The sequence below is a fragment of the Cetorhinus maximus genome, chromosome 11, assembly GCF_964194155.1.
Source record: "Cetorhinus maximus chromosome 11, sCetMax3.hap1.1, whole genome shotgun sequence".
NCBI classification, from domain to species: Eukaryota; Metazoa; Chordata; class Chondrichthyes; order Lamniformes; family Cetorhinidae; genus Cetorhinus; species Cetorhinus maximus.
In genome coordinates this window covers 70310750-70324032 of record NC_135889.1, presented here as the reverse complement: position 1 = coordinate 70324032, position 13283 = coordinate 70310750, and the positions used below count along the sequence as shown (strand labels likewise).

Sequence of the window (13283 nt, the reverse complement as noted above, 5' to 3'; positions counted from 1 at the left end):
CAGGAGATCCACCCACAAATATGTGTTAAGCAGAGATTTGTGATAACCAAGGAGGCCCCATACCCACATGAATGCGTCTCTCTGTAACCCAATATGCCTAGAAATGTGGTCTATGACAAAAACAACAGATTCAAATGCCAAATGAAAACACATTAAAGCAGCAAATGTGTGAAAAAGCCTTTATTCACACCTGTTCACACCATACAATGACATGACCTTGTAAAAAGCCCGCGCTTTGTATTGAAAAATGTCAGGGGTTATATCTGGAAAAACTCCATTATCATTTTCTACTTAGCATGCTGTCTTCATACATGCATGATACAGTCCACCGTGTCACCTCCCTTCCCTCCCTTCGCCACACAATTGGCAGTAGTGCCTTTAGCTACTTGCCATTCTCTTGAATTGTCTCCCTAAATCTTTGCATTTTGTAGTCCCTCTTGCCCTTTAAAACCTTAAAATTTACCTCTTTGATTAAGCTTTTGATCTCTCCTCCTATGCCTCTCCTTCCTCGGCTCAGCATTTCCTTTACACCTCTGCAAAGCAACTTGGGGATGTTTCCTATGTTAAAATCATTAAATAAAAGCAGGTTACTGTGTTTAGTAGAGTATCATGACAATACCATCACTGCAATGACATTCATTATGTGTCAGTTTGATAGCAGAAACCAGAGTGCGAAATGAAAGATGGGGCCCTTCAAAAATATTTGTTTAAGATAAATTGAAATGTGAAAGATTTCATATCACCGACATTGTCAATTTTAAAGCAGATGTGTAAGCTTTAGGTAGTATCATTGTATCAGCCATAAGTGACCTAATATAGAGAATGTTTAGTACATGTTGACTTAAATGAAGCTCTGACTTTTCATTAAATTATGTAAGTTACTCTAGTTAATTATGTGCATTGAAGTATTTTTCTGTACCTATGCATTAGCTGCTATTTTATCATTAACTGCATGCTAGTCGAGCAGCTACAAGAACAGTTTAGATGAATAATGTTTTTAACTGATAAAGGGTTTTAGAGATGGGCCATGAAAAATAAATGCAGCAGAAAGACAAAAAATATTTATATGAGCTGTTTGAAAATATTCAAATATATGCATGGAAGTCCCCGTGCATCCTTCACATTGCACTGTGACACCTTGCCTAACTGAGAAAGAAATAACATGTTTCTCAATCTCCGCTTAACTACTGTGCACCTTTTCGTTAACAGTATGCAATTGTAATATTAGGTGTTGCATCTATCAATGTTTTCATCTCTCTCAGCCTCAGAGTTCAGCCCATGTTGAACTCCAGGCCTTGCTGGACTGTCTTCTGAAAATTGGACAGAAGATTGTAGGCTTTAACTCTAAAGAACTTTGAGCTCCTCCATTCCATCTTCATACAAACAGCTTTAAAGACTGTCTCTTGTTAACATACACTTCAAGAAAAGCATTCCATTCTTATTGAGGATGGTCATGTGTTAAATGTATGGATGATGAATATTATCAGATTGCTGAAAAGAATGCAGCAAAATAGTCCTGAGAGCAGCTAATATATTTAGGAAAAACTACTCTAAAAGAGTAGCTGTGACAATTTCTGTAACTGAATGTTCATAATTTAATTTTTACATAATTCCTTGCAAAAATATAACTGCAATTTATTTGCTTTAGTGTGGTTGGCAGCACAATTGGTTTCCAATGAATGGTATCAGTAGGATTCAGGAGATCAACATGTCAAACCTCAAACAGTTGCAATGGCATGCTAATCTATAGCAATTAGCAGCATGAATGGAGCAATAGAATAGAAGAGCCAGATAGTATTCCTGATAGACTCTGTACAGATGATATACAGGGCTAGAGTAACTAGTTCAATACAGTTCGCAAAATTAGTTGCAGGACAATAACACCAAAATGTTCTCATCAATGCTTACATTAAAGAGACTTACACCAATGACTTTTACAGAATTAAATGCTGTAAACTGCCTGGCTCCCTTAAATTGTCAATCCTTTATGATTAAGAGTCAGAATCACAAGACTGCTCATGAAAAGGGAAATATGCTGCAATGCATGATATTAAGAACTTGCTTTTGTGTAAATTTCATAGTCAAGAACTTGTTGCCAAGAGACCACATTAATAAAAATGTCATATGTGGAGAATTAAGAGTGGATTATACTATGCAAACATAAAACTCAAGGAAGCAATAAACTTGAGTGAGCTGGGCTCGGAGAGACATGGAAAGCATGGATATTGATGCTGTTCATTACAGGAATCCTTCACATTCATGATCATCAGAGTTTTGGAGAAGGACCTAACTGACCATTTAATGGGGTTATGAAATAGGTAGAATGGACATGATAGCTGAATAAGCAGTACTAAAAACTGAGAAAATTATGGGTAGGTCACATTCAGGATCATCTGGTAGTTTGACCAGTTGCCTGAATCGGAAATGCAACTTAACATCAAACAGGAAAACTGAAGGCAAATAGTCTCCTCAGGAATGCTTCCTGTCAGTTGATTCATTTGGCAAATAAATCCCAAAACAGCAGGAAACAACTCCAGATAGGATAGCCTAAATGAAAACATATCAACCAAAAGTCAAGTATGAAAGGAATTCTTGAATCTACCTTGTTTCAGATTGTCTATAATTAACTGAAAATAATAAAACATAATTGCTTAAATACTACAAAGTCAGGTGGACTAATAAAAAATAATTTGACTGTAAATATTTTTATATTCTTTGTAGATACTTAACCAAAAGAGTTCAAACATTTTATTGGACCACATCATCAAATAGTACTTTTACAAAATAAAGAAATCACTTTTAAAAATAATGCAATAATATTTGTAACTTTAGATGCCAAACAAAAGGATGGTCATCAAGAAAGTTGGAATATATCCTAAAAAGCCAAGTTCACTCCAGATAATAGCAATGTGATTTTAATTTAGCACACTGACAGGTTGCCACAAGGGATCAGATACTGTCCTTTTACCTCTTAGCTTTGATAGGTTGAAAAGCTCCTTTAATGGCTAGAAGACACAGAACAACACACCAATTGGCCATCTTTCTGATAATGTTGGATTGCTAAAGATCACATTTGTTTGAAACTAATGCTAAGGCATAAAAATTTCTTTTACTTAGAATTTAGGAATGCTTCAGGTCACAAGACCTATATGTTACCCAGAAATGACGTTCTTTAATTGGATGAACAGAAAAAAAAATGTCAAAATGATTTTTGCATGATTAGTAGCCATTCTTAATAAAAGAAAATCTTTAAGGCAGGAAGTCATCCAAGCTTTAGTTTAGTTAGAGAGGCTAGAGGGTCCCCTGGACCTGATGGCCTGCATCCTAAAGTCTTAAAAGACGTGCATGCAGAGATAGAGGATGCATTGGTTGCTATCTTCTAAAATTTCCTAGATTCTAGAAAGAGCCCAGCAGGTTGGAAAACTGCAATTGTAACACCTCTATTCAAGAAAGGAGGGAAACAGAAAGCAGGGAGCTATAGGCCAGTTAGCCTAACATTTGCCATTGGGAAATTATAATTTTAAGGAAGATTCATTATTAATGAAGTAGTAGCAGGACCTTTGGAAAATCATAACACAATTAGGCAGAGTCAACATGATAAAATAAAAACAGAAAATTCTGGAAAAATTCATCAGGCAGAATTTACCATTTTTGAGACATTTTTGAGGGCAGAGTTTTCCGACCCCACCTGCCATCGGGATCATCTGGTCCCACCAAAAGTCAATGGACGTTTGGCTGGCCTGCTGCATCCCTCACAGTGGATCCCGCCAAGGTGGGGCTGGAAAATCTAGGCCTAAGGGTGGTGGCAGGTGGGTTTCGTGGTGCATTTCCACCGGGTAGCATGGTGGGAATTCGCACCCGATCTCACATTCAAAAGCTCATTAATTATGCATAGGTGAGTTTCTCTACAAACTACATGGGAACTCATTCGCACCCCCAACCCCGACCCCCCCACCCACAGCTGTCACCTAATAGGCTCGAAGGTCCGGGTGCCATATTTAAACGTCGCCTCACTCCAGCCCAGCTTTGATAAGGAGACATCTCAAAATGGCTGCAGCAAAGAAGGGAGCTGCTCCAAAGTTTAACAATGTTTCTCTGGTGGTGTTCATCAATGGTGTGCAGCAACACCAGGGTATCATCTACCCAAAGGGTGGCTCGAGGAAGACCACCAACCTCAACTCACCTGCCTGGAAGTCCATTGCGAGGCCGGTCAGTGTAGCAGGTAACTGCCCTAGAAACAGCACCAAAAGTAGGAAGATAAGGAATGATCTCATCTCCTCTGCCTGGCTAAGTCAACCTTCTCCTCACTCCAATCTCACAATCTTATCATGGCATCATGAACTCAAAAGGTTACACTGCTCAGTGATCTCACACAATATTAGCAGGGGACATATTCACTGATTTTCTCAGGGACACTTTAACATCTTCAGTGTCTCATCTATCATTCTACCCTTGTGTTATGTCAGGGAGATATGTCAAACTCTTTAGTGAAGAGTCTGAAAAATGTGCTAGTAACCATGCTCCTTACAAGACAGCATGGAGCTAGGCCCTCACTAGCCTTGGAGGGGTAGCTGTAATTGTCTCTCCAAGGGAGCAGACTGCCTTCATTGGTAATGCCAAAGCACAAGGCCTGCAGCTGTGATGCTCCCTCCAACCATGCGCACATCTCAGCATCTGCAAAAAGCTTCTCTTAAAGATGGCCATCACAGTAGCAAGTCTTTAGATGCAGTGTTGGCGCTGTTGTGGTGACAATCACTTCCCAGAGCGCACCACTAGAGGGTTCACCACTGACCTTTGCAATGTACAGGGCCGAGTGAATCACAAGGGCTGAAGGTGCAAGGTCGAATGCGGAGATTGTTCTCGATGTCATTGGTTGTAAAGGGCTTTCAGTCCCCTGGAATGGCAGGAATGGATGGAAGGAATGTAGCTGCGTCCCATTTCCTGTAAATTGATCATCTTGAAATTAGTGGCTATCAGTGTGTCATGGGCACATCTTCCACATTGTACTTCTTCGAGGGCATCCTCAGATGGATGCAGAACCCTCATCTCCCCATTCAGATTCCTGCCCTTCCTGTTCTTCATCATCAGGTTGACACTGCTCCCTGAAAAGGGCCCGAGTGCAGCCCTGGGCTCCTCCCACCCTGACCCTGACCCTTCCCGTCCAGGTTCTTTTCCACTTTCAATTAGTCACTGCGCCATTACTTCGCATTGGCAAGATGGTGATGTTAAGATTTTATTTTGAGACCAGCTACGAGCCTCCCTCTGTGAGCGTTAGTGTCCCTCCAATTCTCCTAGGACTCCATGGTGTGCAGGTAAAAATCCCTCCCATTATTCTCCAGCCTCCCCACCCCAGCTGTAATCCTGGAGCCCACAGTCATTGTGGTTCATTTTCCAGCCCTCCCAACTGAACCCCTAGTTGTTGGTGTCCCAAGGCCCAATGCGGGCCTCACCTCTCCCCATCTTGAGGCTGTGTGCACAGTCACACACAGAGGACGTGGTGAGAGCCCGGAGTGGCGCTGTTGCAGGTAGACTTTGCATGTTGCACTCATCTCAAAGTCAGAAGCGAACTGAAGGCGGACAGCTGCACGCCACATATGTCCAAATGTTTTTTCGGGCCGATCTAATTTGCTGCTCACGTGGCACGAGATTGGGAGGCGCTATTGATTCCGGCGAGTGGCATTTCTAATGAGCACTCCTGACATGGTAATGCATGCCAACGGGGTTCTCACCATGGATCAGAGGGAAGCCCAACCTGCCATCAGCCCGCCATGAAAGTGGTGAGGGGGAAATTCCAAACTGTTTCCCTGTTGGTGGGTTTCCGATTTTTGGCCTCTCTCCAAATTTTACAGTCCCGCTTGCTACGAAACTCACCGCAGGCCGGAGGGGAAAATTCCGCCCATTAGGTCTGGCAGCATCTGTATAAAGAGAAACAGAGTTAATGGATGGAATTATACAGCCCCGTTGGGGCAGGGGTGAGATCCGCATAATTCAAAAACCCTTTGACTTTGGCGGGACTGGAAGATCCCGCCAATGGGAGGGGCCATAAAATTCCACCCCACATTTTGAGTCCAATATGACTCTGCTTCGCTGCTGTCGGGCAGGAAGTGGGGGAGGTACTTCCTTTGGAGGACGGTCCCCTGTGCCCATCATGGCTGATCCCCAAGATTGTATCTCCCCTTTACCCCTCTCCCCTTGGACTCTAAAACCCAAATCCTCCTCCTTCCCCTCGCTGGGATCTGCCAGGCAGGCCCAACCAAAACACCTGACTAAGCTGAAGTCCAGGATGTTTTGCTTTGTGGAGAGATTGCAGTCCCAGCAGTGGTTACTATTTGATTCTGGTGCTGCTGGAACTACAGAATGCTGGACAATCAGATTGAACAGGATTTCCTCCCAGATGGGGGTGGAGGTCCCACTCTGAAACAATTAAGGCTTCCCCCAGCATAATATTTCCGGTCAGCATGGTGCCAATGGACCTTTCAGTCAGAGGGACTGGGTAACTCATCCGCCATAAAATCCATCCCAAAGAGTCTGCAAAGGGATATAGATAGTTAAATGAGTGGGCAAAAATTTAGCAAAACTAGGGAAAATTTGAGGTTGTCCACTTTGTCAGGCAGGCTAGACAAGCAGAATATTACTTAAATTGGGAGAGATAGCAGAACGCTGCGATACAGAAGAACCTGGGTGTCCTTGGACATGAATCACAAAAAATTAGCACGCAGGTAAAGCAAGTAATTAGGAAGGCAAATGGAATTTTGGCCCTTATTGCAAGGGGGAAGAATCAGTGAAGTAGTTGGGAAAATTGGGGGTAGTTAGGGGATGGGGGGGCAGTCGCAGGTCGGTAGTTGGGACGGAAGGTGTAGTCAGGGGTGGGCGGTAGTTGGGGTGGATAGTCGTGAGGTGGGGTATGGTGGGGCATTCGGTGGGGGGGGTGGTTAAGGGGGTTGGGGGTATTCAGGGGAAGGGAATATGGGGGTGGAGGTAGTTAGGGGTATAGTCGGGGGAGGGGGCGATGCGGTCGTCAGGCAGTTGACGGGGTGCGGTAATCGGGGCAGGGGGGCAGAGGGTTGGGGATGGAGCCTGAAGTTAGGGAGGTAGTCAGGGGTGGGAGTGGTAGTGGGGGGGGTGAGGGGATGATGGAGTAGTCAAGGAGTGGGAGTGTTGCAGTAGTCGGAGTTTGGGGATGTATGGGCCAATCTGGAGGTTGGGTAGTGAATGGGGAAATTAAAGTGGGTGGTTAGTCAGGGTGGGTAGTCGTGGGGTTGGGGAGTAGTTGGGGGTGGGGGCTTTGGGCCAAGTAGCAAATGGGTTAGGGGCGTAGTTGGGAATTGGGGGTAGTTGGGTGTTGGAGCATAGTTGCAGTGCAGGATGAGGGTGCAGTCTGGAGTAGGGAGGACGGGATTTCAGTTGAGGATGAGGGGTAGTTGTGGGGTGGGGGGGTAGGGATGTAGTAGGGATGGGTGGTTCTGGGTGGTAGTTGAGGGTGGGAGGTAGTCGGGCAGTTGGGGTGGTACTCAGGGGTGCGGGAGGTAGTCAGCCAGTGAGGGGGGTCTTCAGGGGTACAGGAGGTAGTTGGGTGGTGGGGGTGTAGTCGGGGGTGGGGTGTTTCGGGGGCAGTCAGAGGTGGGAGGGTAGTCGAGTGCAGGGGATGGGGTATTGGGAGGTTTGGGGGGTGGGGACGTAGTCAGGGTGGGGTAGCAGCCAGGTGTGAGGGGCTAGTCAGCAGGTCCAGTGAGGTGGAGGTGGGGTGTGCAGGGGATTACAAGTATAGTTACTCAGGAGTTACAACTGGTTATAATCCTTCTAACTTTTCCTGGTTACCTGTTCAGGTAAGCGAGTTGAAACCATCCAAAGTCTCTGACTTTAAATCGGAGTTTCAGTGGGAGGTTTCAGGTTTCAGACACAGGGGAATTGTTCAACAGAAGCTGAAACATCCCAGGCAATTCCTGTGTAGTCAGTGCATGTGGAGGAGGGAGACAGGGTATCTCCGGGGAACTGAAGATCTGGGCTGAAACATTTTTCAATATTTAATCGTTATAAAAGGTGCTTTATTCAAAGATGTCCAGCTTAATTTTACGACTGTCTCAAAGTCCTGCTAATGGATGCAATTAGTGGAAACCTGCCACTGTAACTAATTTGATGGTCAGTATTGTGAACGGGTCAAACTTCCACTGCAATGCATTTTAAACTTGGCACAAAAGATTGCAGAAATTCAATTTACACTAAACGTAACTTACACTTGAAATTCTGTGATCTCTTGCACTGGTTTGGTTGACTTAGGTGAATATTGTGGAAACTCTACCACCTGATGTTGGCAGAAATGGCTATGAAAAGAATAATTGTGCATTTTAACGTTATGCCTCTGCCCAATTTGCGGGTTTGTTCATTTTTCCTAATAGCTTCTGAGAAAACTTTACTGATTACTAGTCTCATCTACATTCTGCTGTGGTTCACACTTATCACACTGTACCATTTATGTCAAGCACATAGAGATTACTGTAGGCGTATTATACTCTCATTGATTCTGGTTCCAGAAGAATATGGAATCTTCCAAATGGGTATTAACACCAGAGTAGAAAACAAAAGTACTTGCAAGAAAAATGCACATTTTGCAAGTTGCTGTTTTTTTATGTAACATTATCATTTATCCACCCAGTAGAAAAATATTACTAGTTTAGGAACAGTATATATTTGTTTTCTTGATTTGTTATTTTTCCCTGTATGTCTCTCATTCTCTACCTAAGGGAATAAATAAATATACTGATTCCAGGTCTTTGACTGTTCTGTTGTACAACCAACCCTGTAAATGGGCCTAAGCAGTGTTGATTACTCTATCTTCCTTGCTGAAAGGATATGCCTATCAGCCTCTATCAGTACACTCGCCTACCCTTTGGAGTCTCATCAGCATGCGCTATCTTCCAGAGATCAATGACGTCTTTCGCAAGGTCTCCCATGAGTGGTAGCATATTTGGATCAACCGAGACTGAACATTTGGCCAACTTGAAGGGGGTGCTAAGAAGGTTCATGGAAGCCGGCATACGGTTAAAGATGGGAAAACGCACATTTCAAGCACCAGAAGTCACTTGTCTAGGTCACAGCGTGGATGCCGTGGGTTTGCATCCGGTAGAAGATAAAGGCAATAAAAAATGTACCATCACCATCCAATGTAACAGAACTCAAGTCCTTCCTGGGCATGATCAAATACTATAGCCACCTCTTACCAACCTGTCAACTGTTTTGGCACCACTACACTCACTGCTAAAAAAGAACTACCATTGGTCATGGGGTTCACAAGAGGAAGAAGCCTTTGTGAAAGCAAAGAAATTGATGCATTTGTCATGTTGTGATGCCTCTCCTTAAGGTGTAGGAGCCATGTTATCACATAAATTGGAAAATGGATCAGAAATGCCAAGAATCTTTTCCCAAGCCAAGGAGGGCTATTCTCAGTAAGAAAAAGAAGGATTATCAGTAATATTCAGTGTAAAAAAATTTCACCAGGAACTATATTGACAACATTTGACCATTGTGTCAGACCTGTGGTATTCTGAGGTGCAATACACTTTTAATAGAATGTCAGCAGATTGACCACGTGACTGTATTACCCAATTGCTTTGTTGCGTGAGCTACAATGTTAATCAGTAGTTTAGAACAGGGTTCTCTGGTTGGAGATGCACACATGTGTTAGTGTTTTGTTACTTGTGTTAATAAACAGCATGTGCTTCATTTTACATTGGTCTCGGCATCTGCAGTATCTTGTTTACCAACTCACTCACCGGTAGATAGGCATAAAACCATGTTCGCTGAGCAAAGTGACCCGACAGAAGGAACATAACAACTGGTGATGAGGCAAAATATAACCAGTTGACAACACCAAAGAAAGCCGCAGAAATTCAACTGAAGTAAATCAGTCGTGCCTTGCAAGGTGATTGTAAGTACAGACTTCATCATAGTTGTCGAAGATATCTCCCTCCAGTATGCCACAGTTTGGCCACATTGAACCGTTTGATCGGACTGCCGATGACTGGTCACATTATATTTAATGCCTTGCGTTCTTCTTTTTGGCCAATGACATATCGGGGGAGGAGGAGAGGCGAGTGATCCTCTTACCGACATGTGGCAGTAAAACATATGGCCTAACTGGTAAACTAACAGCACCCAACGCCCCAGATTCCAAGAGCTTTGATGAGTTGGTGAATCTTGTGAAAAGTCACTTTCAGCTGAAACCCTCGGTAACAACGCAGCGTTTTAAATTCAATTCAAGGTGTTGTGCCCCCGGAGAGACAGGGGCATGTAGCAGCCTTAAAACAACTGACAGAGCACTATGAGTTCAGGACATCAATTAGCGACATGTTAAGAGACCAATTAGTATGTGGGATTAATGAAGAGGCCATTCAAAAAAGGTTGTTGTCAGAAATGAATTTAGACTTCAATAAGGCAGTGGAGTCGGTGCTCGCAATGGAGAGCATAGTCAAGGATTCAGAAGCAATTAAGAGAGCACAAAATGGCGCCGTCCCTCGCGTCGGGAGGGAGGCACCGGTTAGAAATGGCGCAGAAGTGCTGGGTTCCGCAGGAAGGTAGGAAACAGCCGCCATTAACAGACCAGCAAAAAGCAATGGTTTAACAGAGAAAACCCACAATAATGATGGCAGAAATGGAACCAGACAGCCTGCAAGCGAATAACAATTTTTAAAAATCTAGAGTTTCTACTGCTGTCGTAAAGGGCACATCATGCGATATTGTAAAGACAAATTGGACAAAACTTTAAGCAAAAAGGTAGAAATCGTGAAAATCCACATAATAGATATTTACTCACTACACAACTTAAAAATGGGTAAAACAGAACAAATCTACATGACAGTGGAAGTCAATGGGAAACCCAACTGAATGGAGGTGGATACAGGGGCATCCACGTCACTTATAGGGGAACATACATTCAAATATCTGAATGGAGGAGACCACTCATTAAGTCTGGAAAATTCAGATGCTAGAATAAAGATGTATATGGAAATTAGTATGGAATTAGCATGGAAATTAGTTTGTTAATCTACCTCTAAAAGTGATAGCAGGCAGAGGATGGAGTCTCCTCGGAAGAAACTGGTTAAAAGAGATTAATCTTGAGAGACTACTGAGATCTCAATTAGAAGGAGGGAATGTTGCTGTTTGGAAAAAGGATTATGTAAAGGCTCAACAAAAGGAACTCATAGAGGTGATGCTTCAGGACAGAGTTTGAGTTGAAGTCAGTAACCCCCAAAAAGAAAAAGAAAACCTGCTGAAGGACTTTTGCATATTGCAAGATTCCCTCAGATCCCAATTTGTACCACTAAGAAGGTATGAGGAAGAACAGAAAGAATTCAGCCTATCTCTGGCCGAGATGAAGAATAAATTAGCCGAGAAAACACAACAATGCTTAACTCTCCAGGAAACAACTAACAAATATAAAAATGAAGTGGAAGAGCTGAAGAATCAGCTATGTGGAAGCCAAAAAGCTTTAAAAATAGAGACTCCTGAGTTTTCAAGGTGCTGACAGATGAGGAAATGCTGGAAGACTCAACCACTGAGTTCACTCAAGTTGAGCTTATACCTGAGCCTAGTTTGGCCAATAGGGAAATTGAAGAGGAGGCCAAGATTAAAGTTAGCGCTGCCAAGAAGAAAACCCATCAAAAGAAGACACATAGGAAGAAAAAGCGGAATTACTAACAAGGCCCCGAATTTTTTTTTTTACAAAACAGGAAGCTGATCATACCGTGTTAAATTCAGCCCTGCCCAACATCCTGATTTTGAGAACCTTCCTGACAGTTGACCTTCATATTGTTGAATTTGGAGGGGAGGGGCAGCAGGAGTACATGCAATTGAGCCCAAAAGAGGGTGAAAGCATTCCCGTTGGACTCTACACCACATGTGGAAGGAATTCCACTTGGTTTGGAAGTGCCCATAGGATCCGTTGAGCCTGAGAGAGTCGAAAAGACAAACTTACAGGTTTCTCCTGAAGAGCCTAGTGAATAGATAACTCCTGAGAGGAAGGCCTCGGATAAACCATCCAAAGTCGTAGAACTACGATGTTCCACATGTTTGAAGAAGCCTCCAGAGAGACTGAATTTGTAAATAGTTTACTTATGTAAATAGCTGATATATTGTAAAGGCTGTAAATTGTACTTTTGAGTAAAGGGGGAGGGATGTGGTAACCTGAGGTGCAATACACCTTTAAGAGAATGTGAGCAGATTGACCGCATGACTGTACTACCCAATTGCTTTGTAGCACAGGCTACAATGTTAATCAGTAATTTAGAATAGGGTCTGATTTGAGAAGCACACTGTTTTAGTGCCCTGTTACTTGTGATAATAAACAGCATGTGCTTCATCTTACATTGGTCTCTGCGTCTGAAGTATCTTGTTTACCAACTTACTAACCAGTGGACAGGCATAAAACCATGTTCATTGAGCAAAGCAACCCAGCAGAAGGAACATAACAGACCATAAACCATTAATGAGATTATTCAGCAAGGATAAGGCCATTCCACCAACAGCATCACCAAGAATACAACGCTGGGCTCTAATATTATTTGCATACGAGTATACTTTCATGAACCACCTTGGTCTACACATTGAAAATGCAGATGCACTCAGTCGCCTCCCGTTACCAGATAGTATTGTAAATATTGATGTTCCACAAGAATTAGTGCTATTACTGAAATTCTTATATTTTTCAGCTGTCTGTGTAAAACAAATTAGAAATTGGGCCAACAGAGATCCAACATTGTCGAAAGTCAGAGACTTTGTTTTGCAAGGATGGCCAAAACTCACCTGTATCTGAAGAAGAGACCATTCCATGTCAGAAATTCAGAATTAAGCTGTCAAGACAGAATTGTATTGTGGGGTTCAAGAGTTGGTCGTACCATCACAAGGTAGAGAGTCACTCTTGACAGAGCCCCACGGTGCACATCCAGGCATATCAAAGATGAAAGTGCTTGTGCAAAGTTATGTATTGTGGCCAGGCATTGACAGTGACATTGAAAGCATGGTCAAGCACTGTCCCCACTGTCAGCAACAACAGAAATTGCCTGTTTCAGCTCCCCTGCATCCGTGGGAGTGGCCTGGTCAACCCTGGGTTTGACTACATATCAATTATGTGGACCATTCTTAGGTACCATGTTCGTGTTAATTGTAGATGCACATTCAAAATGGATGGATGCGTACGAAGACAAATCGCCAACATCGAGCGCAACTATCGAGAAACTCTTTCAGCATACATGGCCTACCTGAAATTGTCATTTCTGATAATGGTACAG

The 13283-nt window shown here is 43.1% G+C and overlaps 1 pseudogene; it reads left to right on the top strand.

Moving 5' to 3' along the window:
- The first annotated feature begins 4047 nt into the window (after positions 1-4047).
- Positions 4048-13283, top strand: part of LOC144686207 (large ribosomal subunit protein eL32 pseudogene) — a 134036-nt pseudogene continuing 124800 nt past the window's right edge.